This window comes from Balaenoptera borealis, assembly GCF_965194805.1.
Source record: "Balaenoptera borealis genome assembly, chromosome: 8".
NCBI lineage: Eukaryota > Metazoa > Chordata > Mammalia > Artiodactyla > Balaenopteridae > Balaenoptera > Balaenoptera borealis.
In genome coordinates, this window is record NC_138865.1 from 36,036,553 (window position 1) to 36,051,370 (window position 14,818).

At 37.6% G+C, this 14,818-nt stretch overlaps 1 protein-coding gene and 1 long non-coding RNA gene across 5 annotated transcripts in view; one reads left to right on the forward strand and one right to left on the reverse strand.

Moving 5' to 3' along the window:
• FANCC (FA complementation group C) overlaps window positions 1-14,818 on the forward strand; it is a 275,430-nt gene that overhangs the window by 56,905 nt on the left and 203,707 nt on the right. The gene's annotated exons all lie outside the window — the stretch shown is intronic.
• LOC309633041 lies at window positions 1,557-13,320 on the reverse strand. Its single transcript, XR_014247268.1, has 2 exons — window positions 8,563-13,320; window positions 1,557-8,237 (listed from the first exon to the last, which is right to left on the reverse strand). It is a non-coding gene; the product is annotated as an uncharacterized lncRNA (long non-coding RNA).

The window sequence follows — 14,818 nt, forward strand, 5'->3', positions numbered from 1 at the left end:
GTAATGATGGCTTGAAGCTGTCTTGTCTATTTTTGTTTTGTTTTGCTTAACCTATGCAATTGGTCAGGTTTTTGTTGTTGTGTTTAAGTTTGTTTTGTTTTCTTGTACAATACTGCCATGGAGTCAGCAAATTCTCTTACCTGTGACAAATAAAGTGGAAGATGGATGATAATTAAGATTTTTGTATTTAACTACTAAAGCTATTAATTTAGGACTCTTAGAAGTAATAGCAAACATAATCTCTCTATTTAGATATGGGTCAAGAACTGCACAGTAGGTGTTCAGGTAAATGTGTATTGAATGATAAATAAATGAATCACATCTAGATGTGACCATTTTCAGAAGAAAGCAATACCTCTCCCACTTTTCTTCTCAGAAGCAAGGAAACCTTTCCTGGAAGCCTCCATCCCAGATGTCTCCTTGTATCTCCTTGGCCAGGATATAGTCATGACAGGGGAGTGGGATTACCCTGATAGACTTAGGTGGAATAAGTGTTTTGGGTAAACCACAAAGATGTCTGTACTGATTATAAAAATAATACACAATTATCATAGGAAATTTGGAAAATAATGAGAAGTATGATTAAGAAAATAAAAACATCACACAAAGATAACTGTTGTTAACATTGCAGTGTTCACTTTTCAGTTTTTGGTTGTATATGGATATATTTTGTGTGTATAAAAAAAAATTGCAATCATATTGTATATAGTGTTTTAGAGTCTTAAATTCAGCAGTCTAACACAAGCATTTTTCCATGCCACTAAATCACGTTCATCTAAAATGAGACAGGAGTTCATTGGTTCCTTCATATGGCTATATTACAAATTAATTAATTGCTTGTTGTTGGAAATTTAGATAGTGGTTTTTTACTGTTGTAAATATGCAGTGAACATCATTTTATATCAATCATTGCTTACGCCTCTGGTTATTTCCTTAGGCTCAGTTCCTAGAAGTCCAGAAAACTTGTGTCAGTTACACTCCCATAAACCTGTATATGAGTGACTATTTAACTGTATTCTTGCCAACACTGGGAATTATTTTTTAATTGCTAATTTTATAGGCAAGAAGTGGTATTCTTTTGTTTTACTCTGGTTTTTAATTTTTTTTTGGATTACCAGTGTTATTGAATACTTTTTCATTTAGTCAAGCAATCCAGATATCAGTTGAATGAAAGAATAAATGTGTGTTTCTTGATGTGATCTCCTTTACGTGGCATCATTATTTTTACTTTATTATAATATACATAAAGAACATAATATTATAGTTTCTTAGAGCCAACTCTGATTGGGTGAGTTATTCCATCCTTCCTGGTGCTCCTAATTACGTATAAACTTCATCTTTGATACTGACTGAAAAATAAATTGTTTCTTTTCAGATTCTTTTATGTTATTTAGTAAATATCTGTGACTCTTACTCACATTTCTTTGCTTTGACAACATAGCATTTTATTTATCTTCACTTTCTCCCAGGTATAAAAACCTTTCTATATAGGAGGAATTTTAAATTATGTTCTTTCTAAGCTTTCCTTCTCACTTCTTAGATCAGATTCTTTTCTCTTTTTCTTTTTTTTAATTGTATGAGAGAGTGTGTGTGTGTGTGTGTGTGTGTGTGTGTGTGTAATCTCAGAGCTCAAGTAAATGATATTTTCCTGTGTTATTTATTAATAGTTACAACTCTACTTATTGTTAACATTTATCTCATTTAATCTACTTTTTGATTCTAGGAGATTGTTATCATTACCCCTTTCTTTTAGAGAGAGGTGAAATATTTTGAGGCACACAGCTAATAGTGGTAGAGCTAGACTGGAACCTAGTTTGCTAGTGATGTGTTTGGATTTCACGTTATAAACTGTACTGTGTTTGGTCTTACACATAAAAAGAGACTGAACTGAAGTTTCCAAGTTATGTTGAGAAATTTACAGTTTATTTAAATTTGTTTCTTGCTTTCAAGTAGACTCTTCTCGCTATTATTTTCAGCTAGAAAAATAAAAGGCCTCAAATATAATTTAATATAACCATTAAGAACCATACCACTTTTACAGTCATTTTTGTTGTAAACTAGTGTTTATACAACCCATGACTTGACAGCAGACCAAACCATCTTATATTACCATATTTTGAATGTAGCAGGAAAACTGGCTTAGCAAAATCTTGAAACTTCTGACTCTAATATTTGTGGTATAGTAAAACAAACAACTTTGTGGCTTTCAGGTTTGTGTGGTGCAGCCTGTCCAAGGCTTTGATGCTGATTCTCACTGTTGACTCCCTTGCTTTCATGAACACTTTTGCTGACAGGCATTTAGATTCGCCAAGAGAGATTATCTCTACCTAGTGGAGAAATCTTGGAGAAAGCCATCATAGTCTTTTTGTTAGAAATGCCATAACTAATGATAGTAGCTAACATTTTTTGAGTGCTTACAATGTGCCAGGCACAAGTCTAAGTGCTTTCTAGATAGTAGTATATTTTATTATTCACAGTAACCCTCCTAGGTTGTCCCCATTTTATGGATGCAGAAACTGAGGCATGGAGAGGTTAAATAATTTCCCAAGGTCACAGGGCAGAGTGGGGATTCAAACCTTGGCAGTCTGCCTCCAGAGGCAGACTCTTTAATTACTCTGTTATACTGACATTTATTAGATGAAAAGAGAGAGGGGGATAGATGACTCCTAAGTAGCTGTTCATGTTTTTGGAAAAGGTTTAATTTTATGTCTACTGGCAACTCAAAATAGTTAAGCTGTTGCCATTCATTAAATTCTTAACTCTTAAAAATGAATTGTCTTGTACCTAATATTATGGTGGAAACAGTGGGTAAAGCATATTCTTATGTGATTATAAAAATTTAGATAAGCTTGCATTTCTAATAAATAAAATGGTCTCCTAGAAAGACAGTGTTTAAAACAAAATATGAAGAGTGGGTTCAGAATCAAAGTGATAGTCACAGAATGATCAAGTGATCTTGTTAATGCTCTGTAATAAATAGACCATGCCTTATTGGTCCTGTACTCCATCCTTTATAACTGAATGTTCTAGAAATGACAGGCTAAATAGTTTGGAATTGCCCAGGCTGGCTGTAGGCAGAATTTGTCTTTGACACCTTCTCATTTTACCTATCATTGGCACCTTGGTCTCTTCTGCCTTTCCCCATTACTAGGTGGGATGGGGTGCCTAACCACCTTTGCTCACTGTCAACAAGTCCCTCCTAAGATATTCATATTAATGTTTAAGATTATGTTTCATCTTCTCAGGGAATTTGCATTTAATAAAAAATCAAAGGCCAGGGTGCAGAATTACTTTCACTATTTGCCTCTCTTCTTCATGTGGCTCAGGAGATTTCTCCTTCTCATCCTCATCTCTCTTCCAGCAGTCTCTCTGATTTGCTGTCAAGTCTAGACCTCAAGAAGAGGTGATGGACAGGGAGAACAGTAGATGGAGAAAGTCTTAAATGAGATGGGAAGGGATATGAGTAGATCATGGGTGGGAAGAGTGAGGGATCATCGGTGGGAAAAGTGAGGGAACTCAGGGAAGTAGGAAAGGATGAATCTTCATTTGGAAATGAGGCAAGTATGGGAAGTTGAGGATATTCAGGATAGATAGTTCAAAGATGAAGAAACTTCTGACTGAGTAGAACACAGTGAAACAATATAGGTATGTTACGTAATAGAGTTAAAATTCTGCAATAAAATGTATATAATTTAAGATGATGCATTTAACTTTTTTCCTGAATTTAGTTATCTTTTAAATTATTCCTAGTACACAATTGATTAAAATGATGTAAACATTTTATACATTTTGAAAATAATCTATTAAAGATAAAAGTAAAATGTTATATGAATTGCAGCTGTTAAGGAGAGTATGGGGTGGTGGTGATATTTTTGGTGGGTGCCTTCAGAAATGTTATCAGTGCTCATCTTTTGAATGGTCCATTTGTTTTGCTGTGCAAAAGTTTTGCTGTGCAGAAGTTTTCTAATTTGATGGAGTCCCAGTTGTCTATTTTTGCTTTTCTTTCCCTTGCCTGAGGAGATATATCCAAAAAAATATTCCTTTAGATCAGTGTCAAAGAGCATACTGTCTCTGTTTTTTTCTAGGAGTTTTATGGTTTCAGGTCTTACATTTAAGTCTTTAATTCATTTTGAGTTGATTTTTGTATAAAGTGTGAGAAAGTATTCCAGTTTGATTCTTTTGCATGTAGCTGTTCAGTTTTCCCAACACCATTTATTGGAGAGTGCGTCTTTTCCCCATTGTATAGTCTTGCCTCCTTTGTCGTAGATTAATTGACCATATAAATGTGGGTTCATTTCTGGGCTCTCCTGTTCCGTTGATCTATGTGTCTGTTTTTGTGCCAGTACCATACTGTTTTGATTACTGTACTGTAGATTTGTAGTATAGTTTGAAATCAGGGCATGTGATACCTTCAGCTTTATTCTTTTTTCTCAAGATTGTTTTGGCTATTTAAGGTCTTTTGTGTTTCTACACAAATTTTGGAATTATTTGTTCCAGTTCTGTGAAAGATGCCATTGGTGTTTAGATAGGGATTGCAATGAACCTGTATTCCTTTTGTAGTATGGTCATTTTAACAATATTAATTCTTTAATCCATGAACATGGTATATCTTTCCATTTCTTTGCACCATCTTCAGTTTCTTTCAACGATGTCGTATAATTTTTTGGGTACAGGTCTTTTACTCCTTGGTTATTTTAGTCCTAGATATTTTATTCTTTTTGATGCAATTGTAAATGGGATTGTTTTCTTAATTTCTCTTTCTGAAAGATCATTGTTCATGTATAGAAATGCAACAAATTTCTGTATATTAATTTTGTATCGTGCAGCTTTACTGAATTCATTTATTAGTTTCAATATTTTTTTGGTGGCATCTTTAGGATTTTCTATATATGATATCAAGTCATCTGTAAACAGTGGTAGTTTTACTTGTTTCCCATTTGGATACCTTTTATTTCATTTTCTTTTCTGATTACTGTAGCTAGGACTTCCAATACTATGTTGAATGAAAATGGCAAGAGAGTAGACATCCTCATCTTGTTCCTGATCTTAGGAGAAATGCTTTCAGTTTTTCATTCTTGAATATGATGTTGGCTGTAGGTTTGCCATATATTGCCTTTATTACGTTTAGATATGTTCCTTCTATACTCCCTTCATTGAGAGTTTTTATCATAAATGAATGTTGAATTTTGTCCAAAGCCTTTTCTGCACTGAGATGATTATACGATTTTCATTCTTTAGGTTTTTAATATGGTGTATCACAATGATTGATTTGTGGATATTGAACCATCCTTGCATCTCTGGGCTAAATCCTACTTGATCATGGTGTAAGATCCTTTTAATGTATTGCTGAGTTTGGTTTGTAATATTTATTGAGGATTTTTTACCTATGTTCATCAATGATATTGTCCTGTAATTGTGTATGTGTGCGTGTGTGTGTGCACGCGCACGTGTGTGGTGTCTTTGTTTTTGCTATCAGGGTGATGCTGAGCTCATAGGATGAGTTTGGAAGTGTTCCTTCCTCTGAAATCTTTTGGAATAGTTTGAGGAGGGTGAGTGTTAATTTTTCTTTAAATGTTTGGTAGAGTTTATCCAAGAAACCATCTGGTTCTGGACTTCTGTTTGTTGAGAGTTTTGGTATTACTGATTCAAATTCATTACTGGTAATTGGTCTGTTCATATTTTCTGTTTCTTCCTGATTTAGTCTTGGGAGATTGTACATTTCTAGGAATTTATCCATTGCTTCTAGGTTGTCCATTTTATTGGCATATATATAATTGTTCATAGTAATCTCTTATGATTCTTTGTATTTCTCTCGTGACAGTTGTAACTTCTCCTTCCTTTCTGATTTTATTTATTGAGGCCTTCTCTCTTTTTTTCTTGATGAACCTGGCTAAAGGTTTATCAATTTTGTTTATCTTTTCAAAGAAACAGCTCATTTATTTCTGCTCTGATCTTTATGATTTCTTTTTTCTATTAACTTTGGGTTTTGTTTGTTCTTTCTGCGTTCCTTTTGGTATAAGGTTAGATTGTTTATTTGAGATTTTTCTTGTTTCCTGATGTAGGCTTGCTATAAGCTTACCTCTTAAAATTGCTTTTGCTGGGTCCCATAGATTGTGGATTATTATGTTTTTGTTTTAATTTGTCTCCAAGTATTTTTTTGATTTCCTCTTTGATTTCTTCAGTGACCTGTTGGTTGTTTAGTAGCATATTGTTTAGACTCCACATGTTTGTGTTTTTGCAGTTTTTTCCCTTGTAGTTTACCTCTATGCTCATACCATTGTGGCCAGAAAAGATGCTTGATATAATTTCAATCTTTTAACATTTATTACTTGTTTTGTGACCTAGCATGTGATCTATCCTGGAGAATGTTTCATGTGCCCTTGAAAAGAATGTATTCTGCTACTTTTGGATGGAATGTTCTGTATATATCTATTAAGTTCATCTGATTAATGGATCATTTAAGGCCGGTGTTTTCTTATTGATTTTTTTTTGGTCTGGTTGATGTGTTTGTTGATGTGAGTGTTAAAGCCCCCTACTATCGTTGTGTTACTGTCACTTTCTCCCTTTATGTCCATTAATATTTGCTATATGTATTTAGGTGCTTCTTCATTTGGTACATCTGTATTTACAATTGTTATATCTTCTTGTCGGATTGATCCCTTTATCATCATGTAATGTCCTTTGTCTCTTGTTAAAGTCTTTATTTTGAAGTCTATTTTGTGTGATATAAGTATTGTTACTCCTGCTTTCTGTTCATTTCCATTTGCCTGGAATATCTTTTTCCATCCCCTCACTTTGAGTCTGTGTGTGTCTTTAGATCTGAAGTGAGTCTCTTGTAGGCAGCATATATATGGGTCTTGTTTTTTAATCCATTGAGCTACTCTGAGTCTCTTGATTGGAGCATTTGTTCCATTTACACTTAAAGTAGTTATTTATAAGTATGTACTAATTGCCATTTTGTTCATTGTTCCCTGCTTGTTTCTGTAGTTTCTTTTCCTCCCTCATTTTTTGCTTTTTTCCCTTGTGATTTGATGATTGTCTTAGTATTATGTTTGGAGTCTTTTCTTTCTTTCTTTTTTTTTCTTTTTTTGTATGTATCTATCATAGGTTTTGGTTTGTGGTTACCATGAGATTCATATATAACAACATATATAAGTATGAATATGAATATGAGTGATTATTTTGAGTTGGTGATCTCTTAAGTTCAAACACTAACAACCCTGCATTTTTACTTCCCCTTCTCCCACTTTTTATGTTTTTGACATTCTATTTTTGACTTTCTATTTTACATGTTTATATTTTGTGTATCTCTTAACTACTTATTGTGGATATAGATGATTTTACTACTTTTGTCTTTAACCTTCCTATCTGATTATAAGTGGTTGATCTACTGCCTTTGCTGTATGATGTGTGCCTTAACTAATGAGATTTTTCCTTTTGTAATTTTCATATTTCTAGTTGTGATATTTTCTTTTTCACATAGAGAAGTTCCTTTAACATTTCTTAGTGGTGCTGAGCTCTTTTAGATTTGCTTGTCTGTAAAATTCTCTCTCTTCTTCAACTCTTAATGATAGCCTTGCTGGGTAGAGTGTTCTTGGTTTTAAGTTTTTTTTTTCTTTCATCATTTTGAATAAATAGTGCCACTCCCTACTGGCCTGCAAAGTTGCCACTGAAATGTCAGCTTATAGTCTTAGGGGAGTTCCCTTGTACTTAACTAGTTGCTTTTCACTTGCTGCTTTTAAGATTCTCTGTCTTTAGTTTTTGCCATTTTTGTCTTGGTGTGGACCTCTTTGGTTTCATCTTGTTTGGAATCTCTGTACTTCCTGGACCTGAATGTCTGTTTCCTTCCCCAGAGTAGGAAAGTTTTCAGCTATTATCTTTTTGAATAAGTTATCTGCCCCTTTTTCTCTGTCTCTTTTTCTGAGACTTCTAGAATGCAAATTTTATTATGCTTGATGTTGTCCCAGAGGTCTCTTAAACTATCCTCATTTTTTAAAAAAATTCTTTTTTCTTTTTTCTGTTCAGCTTGGGTGATTTCCACTAGTCTTCCAGTTCACTGATTGGTTTTTCTGTATCCTCCCATCTACTATTTATTCCTTCTAGTGTATTTTTTATTTCAGTTACTGTATTATTTAGCTACGTTTGGTTCTTGTTATGTTTTCTAACTCTTTGTTCAGCTTCTCACTTTGTTCATTCATTCTTCTCTTAAGTTTGTTGAGCAACTTTATGATCATTACCTTGAACTCTTTTATTTTTTTTAAATTTTTATTTATTATTTATTTATTATGTTTATTTTTGGCTGTGTTGGGTCTTCGTTTCTGTGTGAGGGCTTTCTCCAGTTGCGGTGAGTGGGGGCCACTCTTCATCGCGGTGCGCGGGCCTCTCACTATCGCGGCCTCTCTTGTTGCGGAGCAGAGGCTCCAGACGCTCAGGCTCAGTAGTTGTGGCTCACGGGCCCAGTTGCTCCGTGGCATGTGGGATCTTCCCAGACCAGGGCTCGAACCCGTGTCCCCTGCATTGGCAGGCAGATTCTCAACCACTGCGCCACCAGGGAAGCCCTACCTTGAACTCTTTATCAGATAGATTGCTTATTTCCACTTTGTTAAGTTCTTCTGGGGTTTTACCTTGTTCCTTTGTTTGGAAAATATTCTTCTGTCGCTTCATTTTGCCTAATTCTTTGTTTTTATTTCTATATATTAGGTAGATGGGTTATGTCCCTGATCTTGGCAAAGTGGTCTTATGTAGGAGACATTCTATGGGGCCCAGCAACACACTCTCCTCTGGTCATCAGAGCAACATACTCTAGGAGGCAGGGGTCCCCAACCCCCAGGCTGCAGACTGGTACCAGTCCATGGCCTGTTAGGAATTGGGCCGCACAGCAGGAGGTGGGCAGCAGGCGAGTGAGAGAAGCTTCATCTGCTGCTCTCCATCGCTCCCCATCACTTGCATTACTGACTGAACCATTGCTTGCATTACCGCCTGAACCATCCCCCCCTACCCCTGCCATCCGTGGAAAAATTGTCTTTCACAAAACCAGTCCCTGGTACCACAAAGGTTGGGGACTGCTGCTCTAGGGGTGCCCCCTAGGTGGGTTTTGTGGGCCCTTCTGTTGTCATGAGGCCACCTGCTGTGAGCATGCTGGTAGGTGGGGCTGGCTTCTCAGCCAGTTGCCCACCAGATTCTGCTTTGTGGTGAGGCTGCTGGCCATTGGTGGGTAGGGCCAGGGCTGGTGCTTGCCTACTGAGCATGATTCTGGGGTGGCTGGCTGCGGGGGTTGGGGGTCCCTGGAACTGATGTCAATCAGCTGGTGGATGGGTAAGCCTCTAGTGTTAAGAGGCTGGGGGAGGACTCCAAAACGGCACTGTCAGCACTACTGTCCTGGTGGTAAAATGAACTCGCTCAGATGGCTGCTTCCAGCGCCTGTGTCTCCAGGGTGAGTCCCCATTGTGTCCTGACTCTCCAGGAGGCTCTCCAAGATCAGCAGGTGGGTCTGGCCGAGGCTCCTTCAAAATTACTGACTCTGTGCTGGGACTCAGAGCTTGTGATATTTTGCATCCACCCTTTAAGAATGGAGTCTCTGGTTCCTACAGCCCTCCAGCTATCCTGTACCCAAGCCTCACTGGTCTTCTAAGCCAGATGTTCTGGAGGCTCATCATCCCAGTGCATCCCAGTCGGAGGAGCCCAATATGGGGCTCAGACTCCTTGCTACTTGGGGAGATCCTCTGCAATTCTGATTAAACTCCTGTTTGTGGGTCACCTACCCAGTGGTGTGGGTCTTGACTGTACCACATCTCCATCCCTCCTACCCATCTCACGTGGTTCTTTCTTTGTAACTTTAATTGTGGAAAATCTTATCTGCTAATCTTCAGGTTGTTCTCATAGATAGTTGCTCTGTAAATAGTTGTAATTTTGATGTGCCCATGGGAGAGGTGAGCTCAGGGTCTTCCTACTCTGCCATCTTGGCCACACCAGCTTGAGTTGTTTTGTTTTTTTTTTTTAGAGGTTCCTCGAAAGCTAACCATATATATTTTAACTTATTTTAATCATTTTCAGGTTATACTAGTTTAATTTCAGTGGTATATAGTAATGTTAATCCTATATATCTTTATTCCCTTCTCCCCCCACCTTTTTGTGTTATACAGATTACATCATTTAATGTTTCAAACCCAACCATATGTTGTTATAGGTATTATTTTATCATATGTAGTTATTTCCTTAGCCTTACTGGGCTTTGCTCCCACACGCCTCATTTGCACTGGTATTGGCAAATATATCACACATATCTTACATTTCTTTATGTTATAGGGCCAACAGTACATTATATACATAATGTTTTAATTGATTTTTATACAGTTATGAGAAGAAAGAAAAATATGCAATTACAATTACATGATTATCTTTACTAGTGTTCTTTGTTTTATTGTGTGAACTCTGGTTACTTGCTTTCAATATGAAGAACTGACTTTCTTCTAAGAAACAAATCTGCTTTTTATTTTTTTGATGTGAGAAAGTTTCTATTTCATCTTCATTTTTGAAAGATAGTTTTGCTGGATATGAGATTTTTGGTTGACAGTTTTTTTCTTTGAGCACTTTGATATGTTACCCCAGTCTCTTCTGGCACCTGTTGTTTTTGCTGAGAACTCAAGGTTTTAATCTCACTGGGGTTTCCTTGTAAGTAATGGGTTATTTTTCTTTTGCTGCTTTTAAGATTTTTTCCTTGTCCTTGACTTTCAACAGTTTTATTACTATGTTTCTGTTTGTGGATCTCTTTGCTTTTATTCTACTTGGGCTTTGTTGGTCTTCCTGCATTTTTTTCATTAAATTTGGGAAAGTTTAACCATTACTTTTAGTTGTGTGTGTGTGTGTGCGTGCGCGCATGTGCGCGTTTGTGTGCTCCCTTCCCTCTATTCTTTTCTTCTGGTACTCCTGTTATGAGGATGTTGGTGCACTTAATGGATCCCCCGTTTCTCTGAGGCTCTTTTCATTTTTTTCATTATTTTTCTTCTTTGAGTTGATCTATGTCAGTTTGTCTTCAAGTTTGCTTATTCTTTCTTCTGTCAGTTCAAATCTGCTATTGAGCCAATCTAGTGAGGTGTTTTCTTAATTGTTTGTTACTGTACTTTTCAACTCCAGAATTTCCATTTGGTCCTTTCTTTATAATTTCTATTTGTTTATTGATATCCTCTATTTGATGCAGCATTGTCATCATACCTTCCTCTATTTCTTTAATCATGGTTTTCTTTAGTTCTGAGAACATGTTTATAGTGGTTACTTTGAAATCTTTTTCTGATAAATCCAACATCTGATTGCTCTCACAGGCAGTTTTTGTTGCCTGCTTTTTTCAGGAGTATGGGTTATACTTTCCTGTTTGTTTTCATTCCTCATAGGTTTTTTTGGTTGTTGTTGTTGGAAACTGGACATTTTGAATAATATATTGTAGCAAACCTGGACACTGGTTGTCTTCCCCTACCCCCTTCCAGGGCCTGTTATGCTATTTACTTGTTTATTTCTTTAACAACTGGTTAGTTTATTTTCCTTTACAGTGTTAAGCCTCTGATGTTGCTCCTCAGCAGTTTTGGTATGCCAGTTGTCACCCTGGGATGACAGTGATAGTGGTAGGGCTCTGTTCAACTCTTTCTCTGACCACACCCAGCTGATGATTTCCACTGATTGCTGGCTAATTACTCTATGTTTTTAACAGTGCCCTGGGACATACATTGCTCTACAAACTAATCCAATCAAATTGTGACTCCTTTGAAAGTATAGTTTTTGAGATCAGAGTTTGATATTTGTTCCAGGCCGGGAAGGGCTTCTCCTGACTTATCCACAGTTCTCTCCTGCAAACTAGCTAGCCTGCACTGAAGCCTGTATCTTGAATCTCCTCCCAATTGCCTTTTCCCACATTTTCCAATGTTTTGGGGAGCACACTTAGGCTTGAACTTCTTCAGACTCTGTTGCAAATGAAATCAGTTCCTTTGGGTAAAGATTAGAAGCTGTCTTTTACGGCCGGCTTCCCCTTTCAGGTAAAATCTCTGAGTCAGGGCTCTGGAGCTTGGGTTGGTGACAATGACAAGATTCTTTGAGTGACATTCTTGCTCCAGGAGGTGAGCACTTGGTGGGAGTGCAATAGCCTGAGGTCTTCTCAGCTTGCCATATCTGGTGTGGAACCACTGGCACAGAAGTGTTCAGGGCTGCATTATTCTCTGTGTGCCACACACAAGGTAGAGCTGCCATTCTGCAAGTGGGGGCTGGGTGGAAGAAAGGAGCTCCCACCGTTTAGTCTTACTCCTCTGGAACTTAACAACAGGTGGCTGGAGGCAAGATGAGAAAAGCTAAAGTCCCACTCCTTCTAGAAAGAAAGCCCTTTGGCTAGTAGCTGGAGGGAGCATGAGCTGTTCTGGATGAAGCTGTGTGGAGTGGGCCACACTGAGTTGAGAGGAGGGAAGTAGATAGTGGTCTGGTTTAAATACCACAGACTCACTCTTACCAAATTTTCATACATTTTCTTGAATTTTTTTCATTTGCTGTTTGCCTGTAGGACCATTTCCAGAGGCTTTACATTGTTGTTGTTTTAATAATTTTCACCAGTTTCACAGGGGAGCAGGTCAGCAGAGCTCCTCATGTTGTCTTGCTGGAAGTCGATCCATTCTTCTATAGGTTTTTAACGAGTGTTAAGTGATAATGGGTTTAGGCTCAAAAAAAGTTTTGGGAATGCTCTTTGCTGTTCCCATAGGATCCTCTATTTACTCTCTTATATCACCCATTATATTTTATTATAATTTCTATTGTAATGTATTTCTTCTGCTAGAGCAGGGTTTTCGAAAACTTTTTCACTGTGTTCCACAATAAAAAATACACTTTATATCCTATTTAGAACACACACACACATAATTTTTTAAAAGGTTTCAGCAAATAGCACCTACTCTTTCTGTGTATGATACACTATGATATTTTCTATATATCTTACTTCATTTAAAAAAATCCTTGGGGCTTCCCTGGTGGCGCAGTGGTTGAGAATCTGCCTGCTAATGCAGGGGACACGGGTTCGAGCCCTGGTCTGGGAAGATCCCACATGCCACGGAGCAGCTGGGCCCGTGAGCCACAACTACTGAGCCTGCGCGTCTGGAGCCTGTGCCCCACAACGGGAGGGGCCGCGATAGTGAAAGGCCCGCGCACCGTGATGAAGAGCGGTCCCCGCACCGCGATGAAGAGTGGCCCCCGCTTGCTGCAACTAGAGAAAGCCCTCGCACGAACCAAAGACCCAACACAACCAAAAATAAATAAATAAATAAATAAAGTAGCTATAAAAAAAAAAAATCCTTGGTTGCAATCTACCTAATTGATTTCACAACTTGCAATTTGAAAATCACTCTTTAGACTGAGGCTCCTTGAGGCAAGGGACTGTTCCTGGGACTTACATTTTGTCACTAATTTCTGGCACAGTGCCTGGTACACAGTAGCCATTTAATGAATGTTTGTTGAATGATCATGTGAATGCCAGACTTCCCAGTCTTTAACAAGTTACTGTGCACTGAGATACCCTAAGAGAGATTATAGCATACAGTTAGAAACCTTACCTGACTCCTGAACCCTTTGACTGTGGAGTCCCTATAAGTATCTCAGAACTAGTGCTTGGGAAATTTTTTTTTTTTTTAATGAATAGAAGTATGGCTTGTAAATTTCTTTCTCCAATGAAAATGATGGGTAAAACCCAGGATATACCATGTAAACATTTTGTACTTTCATAGGACCTTCCTTCCCAAATGTTTAAAGGAAGAAATCTGTACTATTAGAAAGGAGGCATAGAGACAGAAGACAAGGTAGACAAAAGTAATTATGTATGAGCTAGTTTATTTTCAAGTCTTAACTTTAATTAGCCAAAGGTTACATTTATACTTCTTAAGCTAGTGGAAAATTTCAAGATCTTTACCCACAGTTAGTAAGCAAATGGACTCATACTCTTTCTTTGTTTCTTTTTTGTTTCTTTTTTCTAAGATCTTTTTTTTTATGTTTTTTTTTTTTTTTAATTTATTTATGGCTGTGTTGGGTCTTCGTTTCTGTGCGAGGGCTTTCTCTAGTTGCGGCAAGTGTGGGCCACTCTTAATCGCGGTGTGCGGGCCTCTCACTATCGCGGCCTCTCTTGTTGTGGAGCACAGTCTCCAGATGCGCAGGCTCAGTAATTGTGGCTCACGGGCCTAGTTGCTCCGCGGCGTGTGGGATCTTCCCAGACCAGGGCTCGAACCCGTGTCCCCTGCATTGGCAGGCAGATTCTCAACCACTGCGCCACCAGGGAAGCCCTTTTTAAAGATCTTAGCCAAATAAATATGGTTAAACCTTTTGAGGATTGCCAGACCAAATACAATTCTTGGGGTGTGACAAGGAATGATGAGTAGCACTTTATTAATACTTAGGCTGGGTACATACATACATAACTAAGCTGTTACTTGAGATTACCTTGCCCCTAAATAAGGGGTCTTGAAGATGCAGTAGAGGAGGGTAAGAAAAAGACTAGGTTCCTTGTGACAGGGAGAGGAACATCTGTTAGAGGAAGGGATTAAAGAAAAGTTCGTCCATGGAATTAATGCCAGAGGCCATATGGTACTGTTAGAATATTCTACAGTCTAAGTCAGGATGAAAACTTCTTTAAGAACAGACAAACCCAGCAACAAGAAAACCTTCATATCTTACATGTGAGAGATTTCCCCTGTGAAATTCTTAGTTGACATTGGAAATGCATAATATCTTGAGGGTAGAGTTAGGGGGAGACCCAATAAAAAACTTCTGTATTTTAATTTCCTGGTGGTTGAGGAGTTCACAT